Source organism: Mustela erminea, chromosome 7 (assembly GCF_009829155.1).
Source record: "Mustela erminea isolate mMusErm1 chromosome 7, mMusErm1.Pri, whole genome shotgun sequence".
In the NCBI taxonomy this organism is placed as follows: Eukaryota; Metazoa; Chordata; class Mammalia; order Carnivora; family Mustelidae; genus Mustela; species Mustela erminea.
This window is the reverse complement of record NC_045620.1, coordinates 32277980-32305628: the sequence shown is the minus strand read 5'-3', so window position 1 is coordinate 32305628 and position 27649 is coordinate 32277980.

Sequence of the window (27649 nt, the reverse complement as noted above, 5' to 3'; positions counted from 1 at the left end):
TGGTGTATCAAATAATTTTCTTCCTTCCAATCTCTCTGATTTTTTTTTAGTTCTTCATCTCTTCTGCCTCCAGCCAGAGAAAGTTCTCTGGTTATATGGGCCCATATAATGAGACTAGGCCCACCCAAATGATCTAAAGTGATTTCCTATTTTCAGGTCCTTACCCTTAATTCTGTCTTCAAATCCCTTTCCCTATATATTGTAACATGCATAAAATCCAAGGATTGGGTCATGGACATTTTTGGGGAGCCACTCTATCTACTATGCACTTATACTCAAAATATATAAAAATCATATGCTACTTAATAAAACAATCCAGTTTTCTCTTAAGGGGCAAAAGATTTGATTCTTGATACAACACCTGAATTAGCACATGGAAACATCATCAAAATCATTCAGCATCAGGGAAATGTAAATTAAAACTACATGAGATGCTATTTTACACTTCACTTCATACCCACTATAATAATTAACAAAGTTGGTGAGAATGTTGAAAACTGGAATGCTCATACACTGCTGGTGTCAGAATACAAAATAATGTAATCATTTTGAAAAACAATGTGACAGCTTTTTTGTTAAACTTATACTTGTCATATATAATATGGCAACTCCTCCCCTAGGTACTTATCCAGAAGAAAGGAAAGCATAAGTATACAAAAAGACTTGTATTTCCATGTTCATAGAGATGTTACTGATAATACTCAAGACCCAGAAACAATCCAAATGTTGATCAACAAGTGAAGGAACAAACTATGATGAACCTATACTAATCTACTTAGCCACAAGAAAGAACTACTCATGCATGCAACAATATCGTTGAATCTGAAAAACACTACATGCAGTCAAAGCAGCCAAACTGGTACAAGGATTTATTATATGAGTTCACTTACATGAAGTTCAAGAACAGAAAAAAAAAATTCATCTTCAGTGAAAGAAATCAGATCAGGGTTGCCTCTGGAGGGTAGGGTTTGGAAACTGATAGGAAAGAATCACAAAAGAACTCTCTGGTAATGAAAATCCTCCAGTATGAACTGGGATGACTGCTGCATGTACGTATACATCTCTCTAGTACATCAAACAGTACAGTTAAGATCTGTGCATTTTACTCTAAGTAAAGTATACTTCAATAAAATCTTTTTAAAGAAAAGTGTAACAGAGGAGGAGCAAAAGCCAAGCTGAAAAGTAAGCTTAATAGCAAGCTTGTTAATTGTTGAAAATTTTGTGTCTGTGATAATCTTTTGTTGGCCTGATTTGTCAGCTTCTAAGAGAAGTGTATACGAATATCTCTTTATAGTTGTAGGTTTGTCCATTTTTTTCTGGTATTTTTCCAGTGGCTGTTTTTCCATTTCTTGGTTTTTTTGACCTGTTTCATGGTTTTGCTTTGTCTCTCAAAGATATATTACTAACTTAGTTGTTTTTTGTTGTTGTTACATTCTTATTCTTGTTTTAAATATTCAAGCTAATAAGTTTTTTAATAGGAAAGTTTAATCTATTTCCATTTATTCTGCATCTTTAGTTCCTTCATTTGTCAAAGAGGAGATCTTAACTCACCTCAAAATGATCAGAGAATATTAGATAATCCTTAACACAGTGTTTTCCTGGAACATTGTACACAATAAAGTTTATTTCATTTATTTATTCAATAAATATTTATTATGCTCTCTTTAAGTGTTAGACACTGGGTAGATGATAATATGACAGTTAAAGTTCTATCTTCACAGAAATTCTTTTATAATAGCAAAAACTGAAAAGTGAGTGAATATACCTAAGTAAAATAAATGCAAAAAATATAAGGGGAAAATGTCAAGATTGAGACAGAAAGGTATGTGGGAAAATCCTCAAGAATGTTCTGGAAAAAATAAAAATTGAGAATAGGGTTTCCATAAGAATAACTTACATATAAAAAAAAATGGGCAAATATATACACATAGACACACACACGCACACAAACACACACACATATAAAAGCTGAGGTTAACATTAAATAAAAGTTCTAAATTCTAAAGGCACTTGTAAAATTTCAGTCAAATACCTAAAGTGGTTATTCCAGTGCTGGGAGTGAAAGTTCACGAAGATGAGGAAGAATTCTGAGCAGTTCAGTTAACTGGGTTTCCTGTCCTTACTTATATTAGCTCACAGGGAGACCCAGGAAATATTATTGTACATGGAGAAAGCTCAAATGAGAAAGAACCAAGAGCTTCTGTTTTCTAATTCCATGTAGGCTCACTTGAGCTGTGCTCAAGCTCATGGTCAGCAATTACCTACAAATCAAGTGAACTACATTTCCAAGCATTGGATTAAGATAAGAAGTACACAGTTGCATCCCATGTTAGCTACCTTTCCCATATCAATGTGCTACAAAAGACTAACTTCTACTTTGCTAGTTTACCTTGTGGAAGATTAAAATCTAAGCTAGAAGGACATTTTAAAGATAATCTGTTTCAAACCCTCTACTTTTACAGATAAAGTGACAGACTGAGAGGCAAGGCAACTTGTCTAGAGTCATACAACCAAAAAGTCAGGACTCTTCAGTAATCTTTCTACCCAACTCACTGGCAAATGGAAAGAACTACATAAGACTTCCATAAACCTACCATTTTAGTAGTTTATGTCAACCCCAGAGAACAAAACTCCTCCGTAATATTTATTAATCGGTCAACACAGATGATAGCAGTGATGTGAATGAACAAATACAATCACGTTACACAAGGCATATTACATTTCCTTAAAATGGTGACCAATAGGGCAACCTTGTAAGCCATAATTTATTTTCCCATGAAACTCTAGTGTAGTAGAGGCCTGATGCCAAATACTAAATGGCAATAACCATAAATATGGTACTTATATGCTCTAAGCATAATGCACTCTAAGATGCATCTAAATTGATTAAACAAGGCAATTCCGGTTTTGAGTACCTGAAACTGTGCATCATAATATATAATTATAATATGCTATATAAAGATAATTTTATTTTAATCTTATTTCCATTAGTTTATTATTTTAATTTTATTTACTCTTTCCTTAATATAGTGCTGTAATTTTACTAAAATAGATTAGAGGATAAAGGAGAATCCTACTCACCAAAACCCAATAGTCCTCCCGCCCCGCCCCTCCGCCAGCAAAGAGCATCCTTCACCAAATGCATCATAGTGAAAGTGGAGTTTCCAAGAATTTTTTGCAGTAGATTTCTTAGGGAAATATCTGGTCCCACTCCATGAATTTAGAGGCATTAATCAAGGAATGTCTTTTCTGCCACCCCCTTTGTTTTGGTTGTAAATAATTTGTGGTTAGACATATTTAAAGTCCCTGGGCTTACTGGGGCCATCATTGCATCAGCATTAAAATGTTCTTCTTCATTCAATAGTTTCATCTCAGAATTAAATGTTCATGCTTTGTAAGGCATACCTTGCTCTAAAATGTACTCTGTGCAAAGAAATTTAATTAGTATCCTTTATTACTTCTTAGTAGTGCAAAGCCCCCAAAATTTCATTTAATCAGTGATCACATTCCAAGAAAAGTAAATGTGTTTTCATCATGAATCTCTTAATGCAAATAATTTCTGATCTGGTCTACAACCTAAATGGAGAATATATATACGTGTATGGGTGTGTGTCCTTAAGATTCAGAAGCAGTGATTTTCACATGAAGATGCCAACAAAAGTATGTCCAAGGATACTGTGATGTGATCTTCACATGAAGATGCCAACAAAAGTATGTCCAAGGATACTGCGATGATACTCCTGCTTACAGGAGTCACGTAATGGCATTTAATAAGAACTGTATGCATTTCTGAACATTATTTACTTAATCTTTAAAAGGTAGAATTTCTGATATTTCTAAGCCAACTTAAGTCTTATTTAAAACTTAATACAGCACAGAACATATTTTTAAGGCTACTATGAATTTCTAATCATTTATTTACTTGATCAAATAACTGTATGTATTTCTGAGATGTAAGCAAAAGCTTCAATGTTTTAGGATGTATTAAAATGGTTGCAAATTGGAAAAAAAATGAGAAGTCATGTAAAACATGCTTAGGAAAGATTAGAGAAAAAGTCATGTGGATTATAAGATTGGAATTAACCACTGAATATGATTTTTTAAAAAACCTTCTAAAGACAACAGATGGAATTAAAAATAAGACCGCCATAGGAATTAAACAATAAAAGTACCAGAGATGAATAACTAATAAGTAGCAGTGAATATGGAAGAAGAGAATGTGAGCAATGGTACAATTTTGAGTATTGCAAGGCAAGACAATTCAAAATATAAATATACTAAATGCTACCATAATGCACAACTTTCATCTGACCTACTGTCAAAACCCTGTATTTATAAAAGCAGCTTATAAGAATAAGATTGCTAAGAAAGGCCATTGTGAATATAATAGAACGTATAATCCAGCAAGGCACTGCCATCAGAGCTCTCAGCCCCTGAATCCAGTCATGGCCAACTGTACCTACCAATAGGGAGAAATTACATAGCATTGTTATCAAATGAATATGCCTTAACAGTTAACGTTTTAGTAATAACTACTAATAAAAATAATGAATCATAACCATCACTACAACATTGTTTATTGGCCTTTTGCAATGACTATGATATGGAGCCATACAGTTAATAAGGGAAATCTTATAAGCTACTATGATTAAATTTAAATAATCAAGGGAATGCTGTCCTTCAACTCAGCACATTGGAATTATATAAAATATAAAATCAGTAATAAAGTGCTAAGGCTAGGTAATAATTACATGTTATATAATATTAAATAAAATACATGGTATTGTTATCATTCATTATAATATTATCCACATGTAGTCTAAATCCTTTGGAGATAGTATCTTTTATAATCACCAAAACAACTCTAAAATATAGTAACTACCAACTTGGGTCTGTATAAGATGAATTAAATATAGCAGTAATAAATTGTTATCGTTAGGGTTGTTAATTTTCCATATAATTTGTGCCTATTTTATGCAAGATCCTAGAAACTTTAGTAACACTATCTAAATTATCAACACAATCCTGCACAATAGTAATTATCATCCGTATCTTACAGTTGAAAAATCTGAGACTCAGAAAAATAAATCAACTTACCCAAAACCACATCACTTATAGGTGATGGAACTAAAATTTTTCTTATTGTTTGATATAACCACTTTAACTAATTTCAGTGATATTACTTCTGATTCACCTGGTTTCTGTATTGCGTAAACCAGGTACAGAATAAAATTACTCTGTTATTGTCAAAGCCCCCCTTTGGGCCTCTCTTCTTCCTAGCCCACATTCACTCTTTGCAATGAGTGATCTCTCTACCATCCATTCCATGCCTCCCTTTGTGTGAATGTGGTTCCAGAGGCAGAGGCTGCAGGTGAAGAAGACATCACTTTCTTATTCTGACCACAGGATTGATCTCAGGTAGGTGTGTGACTTAAGTCAAACTGGGAATTCGCTGAGGACTCTGGAATAGTGATTATTATATTCTGAGTAATGAAGGTGTGGATGTAATGCACAGTAGCTCTTTGGGTACCATGAATACAAAAATAACCCACAGAAGAGGGCTGAAATGAGAGACTCATTAAAAAGAGGAGCTTGAAAAGACTCCACTCCAAAACTGCTAGAACTTGTACAGGAATTCAGTAATGTGTTAGGATATAAAATCAATGCACAGAAATCAGTTGCATTTCTCTACACCAACAACAAGACAGAAGAAAGAGAAATTAAGGAGTCAATCCCATTTACAATTGCACCCAAAAACCATAAGATACCTAGGAATAAACCTAACCAAAGAGGCACAGAATCTATACTCAGAAAACTATAAAGTACTCATGAAAGAAATTGAGGAAGACACAGAGAAATGGAAAAATGTTCCATGCTCCTGGATTGGAAGAATAAATATTGTGAAAATGTCTATGCTACCTAAAGCAATCTACACATTTAATGCAATTCCTATCAAAGTACCATCCATCTTTTTCAAAGAAATGGAACAAATAATTCTAAAATTTATATGGAACCAGAAAAGACCTCAAATAGCCAAAGGGATATTGAAAAAGAAAGCCAAAGTTGGTGGCATCACAATTCCGGATTTCAAGCTCTATTACAAAGCTATCATCATCAAGACAGCATGGTACTGGCACAAAAACAGACACATAGATCAATGGAACAGAATAGAGAGCCCAGAAATAGACCCTCAACTCTACAGTCAACTAATCTTCGACAAAGCAGGAAAGAATGTCCAATGGCAAAAAGACAGCCTCTTCAATAAATGGTGCTGGGAAAATTGGACAGCCACATGCAGAAAAATGAAATTGGACCATTTCCTTACACAAGACACGAAAATAGACTCAAAATGGATGAAGGACCTCAATGTGAGAAAGGAATCCATCAAAATCCTTGAGGAGAACACAGGCAGCAACCTCTTCGACCTCAGCCACAGCAACATCTTCCTAGGAACATCGCCAAAGGCAAGGGAAGCAAGGGCAAAAATGAACTATTGGGATTTCATCAAGATCAAAAGCTTTTGCACAGCAAAGGAAACAGTTAACAAAATCAAAAGACAACTGACAGAATGGGAGAAGATATTTGCAAACGACATATCAGATAAAGGACTAGTGTCCAAAATCTATAAAGAACTTAGCAAACCCAACACCCAAAGAACAAATAATCCAATCAAGAAATGGGCAGAGGACATGAACAGACATTTATGCAAAGAAGACATCCAGATGGCCAACAGACACATGAAAAAGTGCTCCATATCACTCGGCATCAGGGAAATACAAATCAAAACCACAATGAGATATCACCTCACACCAGTCAGAATGGCTAAAATCAACAAGTCAGGAAATGACAGATGCTGGTGAGGATGCGGAGAAAGGGGAACCCTCCTACACTGTTGGTGGGAATACAAGCTGGTGCAACCACTCTGGAAAACAGCATGGAGGTTCCTCAAAATGTTGAAAATAGAACTGCCCTATGACCCAGCAATTGCACTACTGGGTATTTACCCTAAAGATACAAACGTAGTGATCCAAAGGGGCACGTGCACCCGAATGTTTATAGCAGCAATGTCCACAGTAGCCAAACTATGGAAAGAACCTAGATGTCCATCAACAGATGCATGGATAAAGAAGATGTGGTATATATACACAATGGAATACTATGCAGCCAACAAAAGAAATGAAATCTTGCCATTTGCGACAACATGGATGGAACTAGAGCGTATCATGCTTAGAGAAATAAGTCAAGCGGAGAAAGACAATTCTCATATGATCTCCCTGATATGAGGAAGTGGTGATGCAACATGGGGGCTTAAGTGGGAAGGAGAAGAATCAATGAAACAAGATGGGATTGGGAGGGAGACAAACCATAAGTAACTCTTAATCTCACAAAACAAACTGAGGGTTGCTGGGAGGAGGGGGGTTGGGAGAAGGGGCATGGGGTTATGGACATTGGGGAGGGTATGTGCTTTGGTGAGTGCTGTGAAGTGTGTAAACCTGGCGACTCACAGACCTGTACCCTTGGGGATAAAAATATATGTTTATAAAAAATAAAAAATTAAAAAAAAAAAAAGAGGAACTTGAACTCTTGAACAACCAACCAAAACCAAACCAGGCCTGAAGATTATAAACTTTACAGATGTGAAAACCAATACAACTTCATATTGTTAAAGCCAGTTTGGGTTGGCTCTTCTCTTAATTATAATCAAAAGCATCTTGATAAACTCTCTGCTCATTTGTTCAGCACATCATCACCATCCACTTCCTTCTCTGTTATAAAGATGAGCTTAAACCACATTCCTAGAGTCCTCCAGAAATATGTCATACTAAAGCTGTGGTCCCAGGAAGGAAGGGCTGTGCAGTATGACAACCTGGCACATGTCATTCAAGCTGCAGGAAGTTACATGTCCTATAAGCAATACTGAGTGAAACTCAAATAGAAGTTCAGCTGCCAGGAGTCCAGTGACTTTAAGTTAAGGATCACCAGCACTAGTTTATTTCCTTAAATATCTTTCAAAAAGTTCTTACTGAAAGCACTTCTTCTTCCACCTCATCCTACCCCTAAATTCACCCAAATTCTCATGAATAGAAAGCAATGCTGATGATCAAAATCCAAGCCTTGGACTTCACAATTTCTATGAAACCTGTCAACCAAAGGCTTAAAAGGAAAATGAGGTCAAAATCTAGGTCAGGGTAGAACAGTGCTCCCAGGCCCATATTCTAAAACCTGGATCCTTCCACATAAACAGGTCAGTAGTCAAGAATTATAAAATAAAATCAAGGAGACTTCCTTAAAACATTTTAGTATACTGGGGGGAAAAAAAGCATTGCTAGAAACCCTATTGTTCCATTCCAAGAGTATCTATGGTAACCATTTTGAGCTGCTAACTTTACAGATAGTTATTTGTGTCACCAGCTGACGGCGTTGTCCAGCCACTCCTTAATATTGTCTAGACACCTTTCCCTTGGATTTCCTTCAGAATGTTCCCTGGCATGCTTGCCTCGTAAATTTCCACTCTTCCAATTTCGATTGTGGTACTTTCATTAGTTAAAGTACAGCTTTCCCAGCAAATAGATCAGCATTGCACTTGATTTACTTCCCCTGATCATTTCAAACAGCCCAAGTACTATTACTATTTCATACTGCAACCTAATGTTATAGTAATCTAATTCTTTATGGTCTCAATTTGTTCATTTTTTTGAAAATGTGTTCTTATGCCTAAGGCACAAATGAGTGTACAAATCCTACTAGAACCAGACTATAAGCTTCTCAAGGGCAGAAATAGTTTTGCCAATGGGTTGCCCAAGTAGACTAGAAGGAAGGAGGACAGAACTGCTAGAATAATTATCCCTGCAACCTCCTGTTAAATTACTGTGGGCTGGCTATGTCTTTTGCAAACTTTCAATTCCTGCCAGCTGCCTCTTGCCCACACAGTCCTCTCTGTCCTCAGTTCTGATAACTATATTTTCTCTCTGCCCTTCCAGGCCTAGGATTAATAACACAGACCTAGGGGCACCTGGGTGTCTCAGTGGGTTAAGCCTCTGCCTTCAGTTCAGGTCATGGTCTCAGGGTCCTGGGATCGAGCCCTGCATCAGGCTTTCTGCTCAGCAGGGAGCCTGCCTCCCTTCCCTCTCTCTGCCTGCCTCTCTGCCTACTTGTGATCTCTGTCTGTCAAATAAATAAATAAAATCTTTGAAAAAAAAATAACACAGACCTAGGAGTACCACATAAATCCCACTTTCTCTATCCCTTGCCTATTCCTTTGTAAAAAGCTCTCTCAGTAAACTGTCGTCAAATTATCTCATTGTGTGCCACCTGTTGCCCTCTGGTGAGATGGCAACTGCTCTTTATGCAATATGATAACACAAAAGCAGTTCCAAATATCAGTGACTTATATTCTGAATATAGGTTCAGGGATAAAATATGCATTTTTAATGCTTCAAATAAATAAAGCAATATGCAATAAAATGGATAAGGACATCGAACAGAAAAGGGAACATTAGTAGTATCTACAGTCTAAATTGGTATTTCTTGATGACCAGTTAAATGCATTCCATTGGTCTGGGCTCTGGCAGTGATGTGCTGGTGCCAACGTGCATTTGTAGGGCTGAGAGTGGACACCTTCATCCCACTCTGGGTTTAGCAATATCATACTGGTGGCTTGACACTGGCCATAGTGGCAGTATTTACACCACAGAAATTGGCAAATGCTACAAATCAGGGGTTGTCTTTGGGAGAGCTGTTAACTAGCACATCACTTTCTGTGTGGTTCATGTAAAAGTTGCTGCATTGTCTGCAACCTCACATAGGACAGTTTGGCTTCATTTGGGCTCTCTCAAAAGTACAGCCTGAGATAAGGACTTGGGTGCAGGTAGCATATTTGAGAGATGATCGCATGGGAAGTTGGGATGATCCCAGAATGATGAATTAAGGAATGAGGGACAGCCGATTAAAAGATGAATTGCTCTGTTTTCACTAGAGGCAATAGGGCTCCATCTTTTTTTTTTAATTAATTTTTTATTTTTTATAAACATATATTTTTATCCCCAGGAGTACAGGTCTGTGAATCACCAGGTTTACACACTTCACAGCACTCACCAAAGCACATACCCTCCCCAATGTCCATAATCCCACCCCCTTCTCCCAAACCCCCTCCCCCCAGCAACCCTCAGTTTGTTTTGTGAGATTAAGAGTCACTTATGGTTTGTCTAATAGGGCTCCATCTTATGTGGACCTCTACAAAGCAGTATAGAAGGTGCTGACAGTAAAATCTAAGGTCTACAAAGGCAATGTGGCATGAGGCACAAAACTAACTCATACATTAGAATCTTCCTGGTCCTGTAACAGAGTGAACTTGAGAAAGAGACATTTCTACTCCTGAAATATGGAACTACAAGGCCAGGACTATTTCATTAAACAAGATGATCTATGTGAAAGAACTGAATGTGAAAGAACTGAAGCATGAAAGTCTCCACTTCATTTTAATACTTACTCTGTCCCGAAACTGTGTTAGAAGTTCATAATATGTCTATTAGAGAAGAGAGGAAACTCACCTCGCAAGGCCTCAGATGAGAAAGGAAAAGTGGTAAGTGAATGTCACCAAGGTCAACCATCTGCTTATTAAAGAGAGAGTCAGGTTTCCTTGCCCCCAGGAAGCTGTAACCTGGCCATGTCCACAGATCTCTCCAGTGAATTAACTTCTGTTTTTATTTAAGGGGGGGGTAGCATAGGTCTCTACTCTTTGGACATTGGACACAAGAGGAAAAAGCCTCCCCAAAAGAAGGCTAAGGATCCCAAATGGTGCCTGACTATAAGGGGCTTTACGAGAAAGGCAGGAGGCTGGGAACACTTTGGTTTTCCTGCCCCAGATGCATTGCCTTCTTCTCAATGCATTTGGAAGATCCAGTTAATCAATTAGAAGATGGTCAAAAGAGTTTTTTCCTCCCTAATACTAACAGAAATTTCTGATGCAAAGGGCTCTTGCTATTCTGTATCATTAATAATTTTAAAGAAACAAGCAGAAGAGACTTTGGAAGATGGTTGTAGAGACTGAAAACTTAGGGCCAGTGGCCTGGGTTTATCCCAGAGATGTGCTGAGGGAGCTGTAGGGTTTGTGTGTGTTTGTTTCTTCCAGTAAATATTTTGTTAGTATTTACCTCATGCCAGGCACTGCCCTGATTTCTGGAGATAAAATAGTAAACAAAATAAACACATACATGAACTTTTTTTTTTTCATTTTTTTATTATCTTCTATAGGAGAATCAAACTGTCCCAAGTTGTTCTTAAGGCTGTTTCCACATTTTCGTGGTGTTCTCTGGCCCCCTTCCTGTGTTTCTTCCTGCCATAGAATCACCAAGTAATCCTCTTTGCAGCTCACCTGCTTCTAGCCTTCTTCCTCCCCTCCACCAGCTCTGCAAACTGGCAGAGGACCAATTTACTTAAGGAATGACTTCTAAAATTTTCAGAGATCTATAATTAAGATGGGTCTATGCAATTTGCAAGGACAAAGAAATGAGTGATTGACTCATGTAGAAATCAGTAGAATATTAAGAAAGAAATGACAAATATCTTGGAAAACAGGTTAACAGTGCTATGGACTGAAAGACTTTTCCATTTTGCTTTTTAGAGCCTGAGAAATATTCTAAACAATATTATGCAATAAATAGAGAAGCAATAATAACACAAATTAGCCCCTTTGAGGGAAGTCAGTTCTATCTGGCTTCCTCACTGGCTGGTGATTTAGTTCCCCTTCGAATTGAGGGTACTGCTCTGAACCTCAGTTCAGACAGGCTGCTTGACCCTGGCTGGCCTCTCTCCAAGAAAGGCTGGATTGAAGACTCTAGGGAGGGTCTTAACCTCTACATGGATGGATTTTGCTTACAGTTGTCTGGCATTGAGCACTGCCTCTGCCTAGAACTTGCCAACACTAGACCCATACCTATAGGTTGGGGTCCTGGGCTACTAATGATTATAATTTAAAATACAACAACCTTTCTCTCTACTTAGTTGCTATCCAAGTTCTTCGGGACCAGCTCTGAAGAGCAGCTCAGTCTTACTAACCTCAGTTTTACCCCTCCCTGAAGACTCACTGCCTTTTTTACATCATGTCTTATTTGAGGCACTCCCTGCCCCTTGACAAAGCTAAAGTGTCCCTAGATGATGGTTGTGACTGAGCTTGGAATTCACACTTGCTATTTTCATTCCTAATGTAAAGCCTCTCCAGGGTCATCCATCACTGGTCCTAGAGTCTGAAAAAGGCACGAAAACAGTAGTGCATAATTTCCTAATGTAGTAAGATGTTAGAAAATTAAACTAACCTGGGCAGAGCTCCGGAGATTTTTGCATTCAAATTATGGTACTGGGACAAAATAAATGCTTCAGAAAAGGTTAGACAATGGCCATTCTCTGTGAATGCTACTGGTTTTAAGTTAAGTGGGTCCTACTATTTGATCTTTAAGTGCTTTTCAAACTCTTTGGCTAAATACAAAACTACACTGCTATTCAACATAGTACTAGAGGTCCTAGCCTCAGCAATCAGACAACAAAAGGAAATTAAAGGCATTGGCAAAGAAGAAGTCAAATTATCACTCTTCGCAGATGATATGATACTATATGTGGAAAACCCAAAAGACTCCACTCCAAAACTGCTAGAACTTATACAGGAATTCAATAAAGTGTCAGGATATAAAATCAATGCACAGAAATCAGTTGCATTTCTCTACACCAACAACAAGACAGAAGAAAGAGAAATTAAGGAGTCAATCCCATTTACAATTGCACCCAAAAACCATAAGATACCTAGGAATAAACCTAACCAAAGAGGCACAGAATCTATACTCAGAAAACTATAAAGTACTCATGAAAGAAATTGAGGAAGACACAGAGAAATGGAAAAATGTTCCATGCTCCTGGATTGGAAGAATAAATATTGTGAAAATGTCTATGCTACCTAAAGCAATCTACACATTTAATGCAATTCCTATCAAAGTACCATCCATCTTTTTCAAAGAAATGGAACAAATAATTCTAAAATTTATATGGAACCAGAAAAGACCTCGAATAGCCAAAGGGATATTGAAAAAGAAAGCCAAAGTTGGTGGCATCACAATTCCGGATTTCAAGCTCTATTACAAAGCTATCATCATCAAGACAGCATGGTACTGGCACAAAAACAGACACATAGATCAATGGAACAGAATAGAGAGCCCAGAAATAGACCCTCAACTCTACAGTCAACTAATCTTCGACAAAGCAGGAAAGAATGTCCAATGGCAAAAAGACAGCCTCTTCAATAAATGGTGCTGGGAAAATTGGACAGCCACATGCAGAAAAATGAAATTGGACCATTTCCTTACACAAGACACGAAAATAGACTCAAAATGGATGAAGGACCTCAATGTGAGAAAGGAATCCATCAAAATCCTTGAGGAGAACACAGGCAGCAACCTCTTCGACCTCAGCCACAGCAACATCTTCCTAGGAACATCACCAAAGGCAAGGGAAGCAAGGGCAAAAATGAACTATTGGGATTTCATCAAGATCAAAAGCTTTTGCACAGCAAAGGAAACAGTTAACAAAATCAAAAGACAACTGACAGAATGGGAGAAGATATTTGCAAACGACATATCAGATAAAGGACTAGTGTCCAAAATCTATAAAGAACTTAGCAAACCCAACACCCAAAGAACAAATAATCCAATCAAGAAATGGGCAGAGGACATGAACAGACATTTATGCAAAGAAGACATCCAGATGGCCAACAGACACATGAAAAAGTGCTCCATATCACTCGGCATCAGGGAAATACAAATCAAAACCACAATGAGATATCACCTCACACCAGTCAGAATGGCTAAAATCAACAAGTCAGGAAATGACAGATGCTGGTGAGGATGCGGAGAAAGGGGAACCCTCTTACACTGTTGGTGGGAATACAAGCTGGTGCAACCACTCTGGAAAACAGCATGGAGGTTCCTCAAAATGTTGAAAATAGAACTGCCCTATGACCCAGCAATTGCACTACTGGGTATTTACCCCAAAGATACAAATGTAGTGATCCAAAGGGGCACGCGCACCCGAATGTTTATAGCAGCAATGTCCACAATAGCCAAACTATGGAAAGAACCTCGATGTCCATCAACAGATGAATGGATCAAGAAGATGTGGTATATATACACAATGGAATACTATGCAGCCATCAAAAGAAATGAAATCTTGCCATTTGCGATGACGTGGATGGAACTAGAGCGTATCATGCTTAGCGAAATAAGTCAAGCGGAGAAAGACAACTCTCATATGATCTCCCTGATATGAGGAAGTGGTGATGCAACATGGGGGCTTAAGTGGGTAGAAGAAGAATCAATGAAACAAGATGGAATTGGGAGGGAGACAAACCATAAGTAACTCTTAATCTCACAAAACAAACTGAGGGTTGCTGGGGGGAGGGGGGTTGGGAGAAGGGGGTGGGATTATGGACATTGGGGAGGGTATGTGCTTTGGTGAGTGCTGTGAAGTGTGTAAACCTGGTGATTCACAGACCTGTACCCCTGGGGATAAAAATATATGTTTATAAAAAATAAAAAATTTTAAATAAATAAATAAATAGATAGATACAAAACTAAATGGCTAAGGAATATATTGCATCACTTATCTATTCCTGCATGATAAGTCACCCTGCAATTTAAGACAATAAGCACTGTTTATTATGTTCATGAATACATAGTTTGAGATGGCTTGGTGGGAATTGTTCACCCACACTCCATTCAACTCAACCAGGGGATGGAGGAGCCATTTCTAGAATGGCTGACTGCTATGGCTGGCTCCTTTGTGCTGATACTGGCTGATTGCTTAGCTGGAGCTAGGAGCCAAGGATCATGGTTTCTTTCAATGTGACCTCACTGTGGGCTGCTTGAGCTTCCTCACAGCACAACATCCTGGATGTTCTGAAGGACACACTTTTATAACCTAGCCTCAGAAGTCACATAGCACTTGCTTTCGTATTACTTTATACATTGAGACAATTATAATGGCCCATCCAGGTTCAAGGAGGAGGGATGTGGACTTTACCTCTTAAAAGACTTGCTTGTCTTAAAGACTATCTTGCTTGTCAAGATACCAGAACATATGCGAAAGGAATTTCCTGCCATGCGCGAAAAATAAAATCTGCACAAATCTCAAATGATCTTTATGAAACCTGATTGCAAAAACTTTGGCCCATAAAAAGAAATCAGTCACAGACAGGTATTTGCAAGTGAACTAACTGAATAGCATTGCTCAAATGCGGTTGAACATTCATAGCAAAGGTGTGGGTTTTCCTCTTTGGAGATCCATTAAACTGCTACAGAAAAACTCTTGATCCTTGAGTGCTAGGCCAAATATTTACAGAAACATGAACAACAACAACTCAAATTATCTTCTACATAAGAAAAGATATATGAAGATAAGTGAATATAGTCAACAATTCACAATATCCTTCGGATCTCAAAGAAACACGAGGAAGACATGAAGCAAAATAGAGAAGAGAAAAAGAAAGAAAAGAGAAAAAGAAGAGGAGAAAAGGAAGTGAGGGAGGGAGGGGGAAGGAGAAAATTAGAAGAAAGAAAATTATATAGCAAGGGAGAAAGAGAGAAAGGCAGCAACAGGGAAAGGCAAGAAGTGCAATGTTGTCAACATAACACAAGATTTCCCCAGGTACTATTTTGAGCAACAGCCAGATTCCAGGTGCCACAGCTCCAGCACATTCTTTTTCAGCACTCCACCTTCCTTTCCCATAGCCTGATTTCCTAGAATTCCGAGCAAGGAGAACTGGGCAGCCAGTAGCAATCCTTTACCTTGTTCAGTGAAGGAAGTTCAGTGACATAAACCCTAGTGGTTTCAAAGATTCCAGGAAGTGAAAAATAACTCTGTATTAGAATATGATCAGAAAAGTGGATACCATATGATACCCAATATCCATCCACTCCAGGAAGAATTCACATGACTCTAAGTATGTTCATTGACTCAAAATATTTGAGATTTTATCTTCATGTAACAGCTTTCACTCTGAGTGACATGAGGAACCAATAGAAAGTGTGAGGCAGAGAGCATGGATCTAAGTCAAGTTTTAAAATAATTACTCTGCAATGTGGAGAACAGATTATGGTCAAGTGGTGAAGCTGGACAGAGTAACAGACAGGTAAGGTAGAAGCAAGAAGGATATATTTGAGAAGCTCTTGCAATAATCTAGCCAAAGGGTGATGAGGGCTTGGAAAAGGATAGTAGGAAGGCCCTGGTGAGATGTGGCTGAATTCAGGATTTTCTGATGTTACTAGAAATCCACATAATATTAACTTTTGTTAGTCCTATCTCGTTTTATCTCTCTAGGACTTTGGGCCCTAAATACCAACAATGGGGGCAGAAGTCAGTATCAGCTTAAGTAGAGTGAGCTAATTAATGTTTATCAAACTTCACTGTATCTACAAATCTTCTGAGGTTCTTATTAAAATGCAGCCTCTGATTGAAAAGCCTGAGGGTAGGGCCTGAGATTCTGCATTTCTAAGTTCCCAGGTGATGTGATGATCCAGAGACCATAAAATGAAAGGGTAACCTATAAAATAGCAACTGGCTGTATACAATCGTGAACTTCTGGTGTAGATACTAAAAAAATCTCATATTCATTCGTAATTTCACCCAAAGTTTCTGAGGATAAATCATAGACATTCTGTTGTTGCTCTTTACATGTTGGCAAGTGGGCTGATGTGCAGACAGATTAATATGGTTTTCTATTTTGATCCTTTTAATGTAAAGGCTGATTTTCAACTTACAGATGTTTATCTATGCAAAGGTTTCTTATACAAATTAGTAGCAATAAGTTACACAAGCTGAGCATGCATATAATTGTATAAAATGGCAAATTCAAAACTATGTATACATATTTAACTCTTAAAGATCACAACACAAATGTGAAGTCAGAGCTCATTAAATTAGAGACTGATTTAACCAAATGATTTGTGCAGCCATTACACAGGTGTTCCATTTCAGAAAGTATTAGAGCATAGTGCCGGGGGCCTCAAAGCTAATTTCTAACCTAGACTAATCATGCCAGGAATAATGAGCTGCCGTTACTGCCTTGTGAATCAGACCCTATGATATTTAAAATAATTAAGATCAAAGCCGAAGTAGAAGGTCACTGAATTCACCAGTCATAAAATGTTAGCACAAAACCAAAAGCTGTACTTGTTTGCTTAACAATCTTTAACGCTCAAGTTATAAAATGGCATTAAGAGGAACACAAATATCATCTCCAAAATTGTTGCTCTCCCCAAAGGAATTGCTGGCAAGCACAGAAGCCTCCCAATGAAAGGTTATTTAAAGTAAAGACGTTACTCAAAAGTCATTATAAGTATTAAAAAGACCAGGAAACTTAAGAGATGGACTGGCTGATGGGATCTATCAGCCTGCTGGCTTCAATCCCAATAAATGAACTGGGATGAAGATCTGCTTCCCATTTGTAGGTGGTGGGAAAGAAGTGTGAAGTGAATTGGTTCATCCGGGCTGAGTTCCCAGGAAAAGGGTGTCTTTTCATACCAAGAACTCCCACCCAAACTGGCAGGGTGCTTCAAGCCAAAGATTTAGACAGCCAAATAAGTGCTAATTGAGTTAGAGGTTTGGTTAGGAAGTGGGTTAACAATTAAGTTCAGCTCAGGCCCTTTAATGGCCAACCACTAGCCTTGAGAAGCTTTGGTATAGCACACCAAAGGAGAAGAAGGCTTTCTAATCCACTACTAAGACTTTGACTGAAATTCCTAATCTTTGGCTGGAACAAGTGTGAGACAGTAGAGAGATAAGTGGCCCATGGTGACAGAGGCAGAGGAAGTTATGAAGTTGATACTGAGGATGTGTCTATTCACAAGATTCTACTAGAGATATGCAAGTCTGCAGAACCACAATGGGGAACTCCAAGAAAAAGAATTTCATCCTTAAAAGAAGACAACATTTGTCAATGGCTTTATGTTGCTGTTTTCTGTGGCCAAGTTCTCAGCAAGTGTTACTACTAAAGAATCACAAAAACAGTATTTTAACAAATACTTTTCATCAGGCTTATTATTGCCAGACCATGTTCTTATTGCTTTCCAAATATTACTGGTTAACTTATAATTCATAACAAGTCTCTGAAATAAATATCATCATCAATTTACAAATTAGGAAACTGAGGCAGAGAGAAGCTCAAGAACTAGTAAGTGGCATACCTGGGATTCAGAAATGTTGCATGAGGCATCTATCTGGGTTAAAAAAAGATGGAATGTTACAGAAGAAAGGAAGCAAATATTTATTATTCTACTTGGAAGGAAGGAAGATATATAAAAACCCAAGGGAAAATTTAATAGGGCTCTTCACTGCCCTTTTCCCACAAGTACCAAAATGAAAGCCTATTAATAAAGCTTAAAACTGAAATTTAGTACAGATAAAAGCAATCCTCATTACCCAACATATAATTAACTGGAGAATTCACAGCTGTGGGACATTACAGGGGAAGGATGAGGCTTGCCGATTCAGGCTGCTGATTTTCAAACAAGGTGTTAAAACCAAGCCACCAGATCTCTTCAATGCAGGCTATAGCATTGGCCACTTTGCCATAGATGGTGGTGAGAATTCTGAATGTGGAAAACAGAGTCTAAGAGTCTTATGAAATAAAGAAACTGAAGATCAGCAGGTGTCCCCCTGCTAAGCAAAATCTGCCCTTTCACACATTCACTCCATTTCCCCTTGCAACTTTACTAAAGAAGACTGTTCAGTCTTCCTTCATTCTCAGAAAAGTACAAGATCAGCATTCTCTTTTCTCCTCATGGCCTTCCAAGTTTCTGCCAAACTCCATTACTGCTTGTCCCTCCACAGGACTGATACCTACTGGCTCCCAGAATACTCCCTCCCTCAACTGAGGACTTTGGTACCAGGATCACAGTCTTTGTAGATCACCATAGCTTTTGCCAACTGGTGACATCCTAGTAGACAACACAGTCATTATCAGATACCTATGGTGTTCTGTCTGACTGAACCCAATACTAAAATTTCTAATGCCTTTGCTAATCTACTTCCATGAATATAACCTGAATTTCAGGATTGTTCCACTTCTGAAATTTTAATTCCAGCTAACCCTTCCTTCTGAGCACATTCTTCCAATTTCTTCCCTCATTCATGATGTCCTCTAGTCCTAGTAGCTTTCCTTTTCCTCCATTCAAAGAGCTTCCTCTGGGCTTCTTTTCCTAAGCAGTCTTGTCATCCTGGTTTGTTCTTTTGATTTCTACTTTACCTATTAGCTCCTACTGCCTTGTCCTTTTACCATAATTCTACCTAGATCAATCCAGCCACATGCTTTCCCTCCTTTTATACCCAGGCAGTCAAATACTGGTGGGAAAAAAACACCATGAAACTTTGCAGATGAGTGACACTGTTGAGAGGTACAAAACTTTGAAAACACATCTATAGAATTATAGTTTCCAGGAAACATGATTTAATCCCTGGCCTCTGGCAAAAGTGACTAATTAGCTCAAGACCCCCTACCTCAGTGCCAAACCTCATGGGAAGTCAGGCTCAACCCAGGTGGATAACAGTATTACACTTGAGATAACTTGGGTACAATCCAAATTCTCTTCTACAATAAACTCTCAGGTTTAACCAAGTTATTTTATAGTTCTGGAATTTTACTGCATGCAATGCCGTGTAAAATTAGTGACATTTGGGAGTCTTTTTTGCATTTTAGGGGCATTTGTTTGAAAAGAATTTGACCTATACTACTAAATAATGTGCTTAATGATGGGGTCCAAAGATGGTAATGAAATGGAGGTAAAAGACATGCATCACACAGCCAAAAGCTAAAATCACAGCTTCAAAGGGTTGAGGAACATTCTCAAGGTTTATGTTCAAATATCCTTTTATTTAACAATATTACTTTTAAAAAAAAAAACAACCTCCTGGGCCTGCATTAATTGTTGTCTCTCCAAAATCATCTTCAATTTCAAATTCAACTTTTTTTAATACTCCATTAAACAGCTCATAATATCTCATGTATCCAATATCACTTTCCATACAACTGAAGATTTCCACCTCTATTAATGATCTTTCTAAACATGATTAAATTCTTCCCTGCCATCTTAAGGATAATGTATAAACATTTAGCTATTTCTTTGTTAAAACTCAATTACATAACTTGTAACATCTGTTTGGCTGCCCAAAGAATTTTTATGATTCCCTCTGGGTTTTTGTCTTTATTCCCAAAGTTGAGGTGGCTAGAAAAATGTCCTACAAATAAATTTGTTGCTAAACCACAATAAATATGTGCTATTATCTCAGAGGTATCAGGAAGTTTAATAATGGCCTCTAAACATCTCCCTGAGTGTTGTCCCTTTCAGGTTAACTCTGGAAATAGTCTAAGATCTATGAAAAGTAACATATTCCACTCAATAATTTGAAAAATATCTCCTATATAATTTTTAGAACTTCTCCTATCACTTCTGGTTTCAAACTAAGGATGATGTTTTCAATCCCAAGTTGGCTTTTTTGACTTCATACTTGTTTGTAGAACCTGGTGAACAGGATAGGACAAAGTCAGGTGGCATTTCCACTCTGGGTTTTAGGTACTTCAGCTCTCAGTGAGAGTGTGACCTCTGGCTTCTCTCTGCTCCTCCAGATTCCAGAGCCCCTGGTTCAAATGCTATAGCGTACATGAAAGAACTTTGAACAGTATAATAAGATTTATTAATGGAAGAGCAAAGCTAAATGACACCAGGAGAGCTTTTGGTGACTGGCAGGAACATTATTCATCTTCTACAACTTCTCATCTAATGTATGTCAGGCACTCAGTAAATGTTTAATGAACAAAAGCCCACTTTATATTGCTATAAAAGAATTAATAATATGAAACAATTCTGCCACAAAAGCTAGAAAATTCCTTTCTTATAAAATTTGAAGTATGTTCAAACCTGACTTGGTCACCAAAAACCTCTTCAGAAAGCAGAGTGAAAAAGCCTCAAAATTAGGCCAAAGGGGTTTTTCTCAGGAAATTGGTCAAATAACTGAAATTATCACCTCTTCAAGTCAACTTTCAGAGAGAAACTAATTTTAAAAAATTAGTTGCTCATCTATGTGAAAGCCTAGTACACCTATCAAGATAAGTTACCCTGAAGACATAATACTATCTGTTAATTACTGAAGAAGAGACTTCAAACACTAGAAAACATAGAAGTATTCACCATGTCAGAGAATTTATTGAAACAACTGAGGCACATTTAGCTTGCAAAAGAAAAAAAATAAGGGGAGATATGGAAACATGATAGCTTCCAAATTAATTGTTCTTAATGTAAAAGAGGGAAGAGATTTATTTAGGTCCAGGAGGAACAAGCAAATATAGACACAGATTTTAAGGAAGAGCATGTTAGCAACTGGACCTGCCTAGGAATGAGACAGGCCCTTTAGAGAAGTGACCTCCCTTTAATGGTATCAAATCACAAGGCATAAGCAGCAGTCAGTGTGATTCCATAATACACCTAACCTGATGACTTTTCTTCAAAACATTAAAAAAAAAAAAAAACCTTATCTTTGGCTATAACCCAGAAAACGAAGAGGACCAATGTGAGGGACAAGATGAATGGTGCTCTTAGAACCCAGAGAACAGACATTTCTTCATTATATAAAGGTGACCAGCTGAGAACCAGGTGGCAAACACAACAGAGCTAACACTCCAGAGGGCTCCAGATTGGTGGCTTATAGCACACAAAACTAGAGCCCTTCTTTGCTCTAAGCACAGTAAATACTTACTGAATTAAAACATAGGCAGAAACTGAAGGCAGGCACATTGAAATGGTGAGAAATGCCCTCCCTGACATTTCTAAATATGCCAGAGAAACTTTCAACCGCATGTTATAACTTTATAAATTATGTGTAAACATGACCTCTGAAAAAATGCCAAGGTCGATGAGGCTGAGAGTGACTTCTTTAGTGAATCATAGCTGGGACAGTCAATTTCAAACTCTGCATGCAATTTTCCACATCTTCTCCAAAATAAGCCGTGTACTGAGTACACACATGATCCAGGCTTCCTCCTGCCAGCTTCCCATCCCCCCATTACACATCACTTTCCCAGTAATAATTCTCTGCTTTGGTTCAGGATGTCCCACCCTACCATTCCTATCCTTTCTTTTCCCTTCCTATCCTTCACTACTAGAACTTCTATAAATCATTCACGGCATTCTACAGGCAATTTACAAATGAAAAACCAACCTCAAATCCTACCCATTATTTTATGCTTATTTTGATTTCTGCCTCTGATATCCTGACTCCAACAAATGGAAGGGACTTGGGCAATTCAGTCCAGGTTTTTTTGCCTGAAATACTGCCTTAATCATATAAGTAACTACAGTTTCTGAAGCACAGACTTATTTAGGCAACTTCTATAATTGGCTTATATTAGGATTCCTATTTTAAAGATAAGAAAACTTTCCCAAAACTGATCTTAGGAAGTGAGAAAAATGAGATTCAAGCTGTATCTATGCACTTTACAACTCAAGCAGTTAAACATTATACTACCTTTCAGTCAATCCACAACAATTTAAAACTTCAAATTCATCTCTGGTTTCTCCTACTTTATTGTTCCTTCCACACAAGTGATAGGTAAACCTTGTTTCTCCTTTTATTCTCTTAGGGACAGTCTCATCTTTGACAATTCTAACACTACACCTGCTCAAAACATTGTAATAATTCCCTGTGGGCTCCAGAATGGAAGTCCACTAAAAAACAAACAAATAAAAACTGTTATTCAAAATCCTCAACATTATAGTTCCTCTACAATTTGAGAGTTACTGCCCACTATTTTTCTTGGATTTGGGTGACTTGACTTTGTCAGCCCAGACTGGAGACACATGGCATGAGAAGGGATTTTTCTTTTCATTAATTCACAAATTTATTTTTATGAAAAGGGAATATCTGAAATTAAAACTGGTCTCGCCCATCTGGGATCCAAATCAACCTATTCACTCTCAGTAGAATGTTTCTCACACCCTCAGCCTACACAGCACATCTTCTTAGGAAGGCCTCCTCTCACTAAAGATGTTGGAATCCATACGCATCATTAAAAGCCTGGGCTTGTTTCTCTACCCATGTGATACAGTTGCTGACTTTCCGAGCAGAAGTTATTCCTTCTTCTTGCAGTCACTTAGGGTCAGTTCTACTTGCTCAGAGCTTTACAAATGTTAATGTTACTGACAATTGTTATATTTCCCATTCTTGATGTTAGCTTGATGTTAGCTTGATGTTAAGCTAAGAATGGAATTAGATCAGGCCTTATGGAATTTAACTGCCCATCCCTTTTTACATATCCTGGGCATTCAGTGAGTGTTACTAAATTAATAATTTAAAATGTGTAGAACATAAATTACTTTCTGGTATGGAGTCATATAAAAATTGGCTACAATTAAGAAAAGCTGATTTTCAATTTTACCATTTAAGAAACTGCACTCTACTGATTGTTCAAGTCAATACCAATTTTGATTCAAATACTCTCTTCCACAAATCCCATAAAATAGTGAAAACATCTTGGAAATTTCAATGTTCGGCATTATTCACAAGAGCTAATAAAAACTCCTTTGTCTGACAACATATGCTGTCTTCTTGTTCAGAAATAAGGGTTTACATAGCAAGGCATGTTTACTAGAAGGTCATTCAGTTCATAAGCCATATTTCCTGCAGCAGTATAGAATAAAAGTCCCCAGAAAACAAGAAAAATCCTCACAGCTCTTCAAGGTCTTTATCTGATATAACCAGCTTTCTGTCACAACTACACATTGCCCAGCTTGAGAGCAGGGACCATACTACTAGCATGTTCACAATTTCTTAATCTATCACAAAAATTTTCATTTGAGGAAGAGGCCATTTCACCTGACTCAAATAGAACACCAGCCCTGTTACCTGACTGTCATTGGCCTAGAGGATCCTGGAAGATAATACTTCTGTTGCGAAGATAGAGATCAAACACCCACCACTCCTCCCATTCCCCTCCCCTAACCGCTCCTTTTCCCCCTATATCTCTCCCCAAAGGATGCTCCCAGCTTCTCCTAAGGAATAATTTTTGGTGAGTGAGTAGCAAAAACAGCATGGGATAGAGTGAGAGTCAGAGAGAGTCTTAGGTCCAAAGAATCACAGGGAATGTATAATATGCCCTGAGGTACAGTCTACAGGCTGCCTAAACAAAAGATTTAAAATAAAACCTAAAGAGAAATAAGCTAGTTAATTTAATAGTTACAGTTTCTATATTATCTTTAAATATGGAAAAGGAAGAAATAACACTTGAATAAATTTGATATGCAAGGTAGCTTCAACTCTGACAAAAGATTTGTACTTATACAGAGCAAGGTTCTATTATATCAGATTTTTTTTTTAATTTCCAGCATAACAGTATTCATTATTTTTGCACCACACCCCGTGCTCCATGCAATCCATGCCCTCTATAATACCCACCACCTGGTACCCCAACCTCCCACCCCCCGTCCTTTCAAAACCCTCAGATTGTTTTTCAGAGTCCATAGTCTCTCATGGTTCACCTCCCCTTCCACATGCACCCGAATGTTTATAGCAGCAATGTCCACAATAGCCAAACTATGGAAAGAACCTAGATGTCCATCAACAGATGAATGGATCAAGAAGATGTGGTATATATACACAATGGAATACTATGCAGCCATCAAAAGTTATATCTGATTTTTAATCAACTCTTTTTGCACATGTACAGAGGGATAATGATTAGAGTTGGCCTTCTGTTTCAGAGTACTATATTCTGTGGTTTGGCACTAAGAGACAGTTTGCACCTGCTTTGTATCTCACCGAATTATCATCAAATTTGAAAGAACTCTAGAATTTATCCAGGAATATCATAATGAAGCAATATTCCTGGATATTGCTCAAAGGGTCTGATGATCAAATTGTAACATTCTAATAATAAAAACTGTCATAACTGAATGCCTAGTCTAAGCTACATATTATGTGTTTTATTTATCTAATCACCCAATCAACCCTTTAATGTAATAGAATTGTTACCATCCATACTTTACAGATGAGGAAACTGAGGCACTAGTAAGTGAAACGAATTGCCTGAGGTCGATGAGCAAAAGGTGATAATGCTAGAATTCTAATCCAGTCAGAATTCAGAGCCAACATAAGTAACTAGTGTGTTATGTGTCCTTCTCAAACAAGAATTGCCAAGTGTTTAAAACTATCAACTGTTAAAAAAACGCCTGTTCCTGGTGGGGATTAGGACCAAAAAAGGTACCCAAACATTAATCATGGAAATGTCACCTGATGCAGCTATCTTTAAAAGCAATGTGATAATGCTTATTAAAATTATTAGTGCGCACAACCTTTGATCTTGCAGCCCTACTCCCGGGAGTTAATCCTGTACAAGGGCGGAATGTTAAATTCTACTCCGCAAGGGGAAATGCCAAATAAACTGTGGCATGGACCTACCATGGAAAACAACACAGCCCTTAAAAGCAAAGAGGTAGATCCACCCAGTCAGCTGACTCCAAGATAGTAAGCAAAAAGATGTAAGATATATCCAATTTTTGTAAAAACATGATTTGGAATTGAAGGGCAGCAAGATTTCTCTGGATGCTGTTATGGTAGATACTATGTCATGACATATTTGTCAAACCACATAGGATATACAACACAAGAAAACTCTAAGGATGGATGTGTAATAATGTATCAATACTGGCTCATCAATTGTAACAAATGTACAAAACTAACACAAGACTTAAGAATAGAAAATCTTTCTGTACTTTCCACTCAATTTTTATGTAAACCTAAAACCGCTCAACAAAAGTTTATTAATTTAAAAAAATGGCTAGAGACCACTATACAGGTATTTAAATATAAATTTAAGTATTATAATGAGCATAGAAAAAATAGTAGATTATTAACTTCAGTTGCAGTTTAAAGGGCAGAAGAGAAGAGGATAAGGGAGTTAAGCCAAAAAAAAAGGGTTTTTTTTTTTTTCAAATTTTTCAACCTACAAGATGAAAACAGTAGGTGTTCCACGACCTAATTCATGTAAAATTGTGTGTGTGTGTGTGTGTGTGTGTGTGTGTGTGTGTGTGTGTGTATAGAAGGAAAAATATATATGTGAACAAATTCAGTTGGAATTTTTTCCAGTTACTTTTAGAACACTTAATCCTGGGCACCTAGGTGGCTCAACTGGTTAACAACTGCCTTTCAGCTCAGGTCATGATCCTGGAGTTCTGGGATCGAGTCCCGCATTGGGCTCTCTCCTCGGCAAAGGGGTCTTCTTCTCCCTCTCATGTTCGCTCCCTCTCATTCCCTCTCTCAAATAAAATATTTTTAAAAAAAGAATACTTAATGCTATCACTTCATAAATAATCCTTTCCTCAGCTCACCTTCAAACCACAAGACAGGAATAATAATTGATAAGAAACTAATCATTAAATGTGGAACTGGATCTTCAGACCATGCTCTTTGCATCAAGCACAATCCAATGGTGAATTTGAAGTTGCTGGGTGTAATAACTATGATTTTTTTTTCCTGTTCTTCCTCATTCCAAAGCCAACACAAAATAATAATGAGACCTCTGCAAGACAGCCTGAGAACTTCTACAGGTGTTCAGTTCAGCACAGAGTTCTCCTTGGCTGGAGGAGTCTATACCACACACATACATACACATACACAGCACCAATGCACTCAAAGATCCCCACCAAAAGATATGCTGATAAAACTTCAGCTGTAGAGATATATAATTTATTTCAAGACAAATTCTGAAGTCCTCTAGTTGGATAATCTACTTGAGTAATCAAGCAGATATATCTCCTAGCTCCTAAATGTAGCATTCTCTCCTAGAGTTGTTACAGGAGGTTTCACATACCTCAAGGGACAATTTCCAACCATATCCTTCAAGGCGTATTTTCCTCTAATTAAACCTAATCCCTATTACCTCCTGGATGCCTCTAAGGGCTCGGTTTTCAAGTCACTGTGTCGTCTGGTTTGCCTTCTGAGATAGTTGCAAATGCAGCTAGTCCCACCTATGCTCATTCGGCTGAACCCTGAAAAACCGTGAGCAGGAAACAGTCAGGGCCTCCTGCGCAGGATTTACGTGATGAAATGCAGCTCACAATTAGCTGCCCCTGCAATTTTCACACCTGGGGCTCTTGAGCTTTGAGGGTGCAGGTGGCCTAATGCAGGAGTAATTAGTTCCATGTCATTAATTATTTATATGGAGCTTATCACCCTGGGTTGGCAATTTTTGTTGACTCAAAACTGCAGGTGCACAAAGGAAAAGGGCATTTTGAACATTTGGTTTCTTAAAAGTCAGAGAGAAAATGGTGCTCTTTGAAGCTGACTATCTTCGAGGTATGCTCCAGGAAAGGCGATGTCATCCATAGCAACCACAGGGTTTTGAGAGTTGACAAGTAATTTAAAATGGTGACTCACCATTGCTATACTTGCAAAGGTGATTCTGCTTGACTCACAAAATTCTGTTTCTAATATGTATTTTGCAGAAAAAGTTTTCCCATTTTGTTGTTGTTGAAGAAATGGCAGGGAATGAAAATCCAATGTCAATGTCTTATCATTTGGATCTAATTATTCCTGGAAAACTCAATGTACTTGAAATGACATT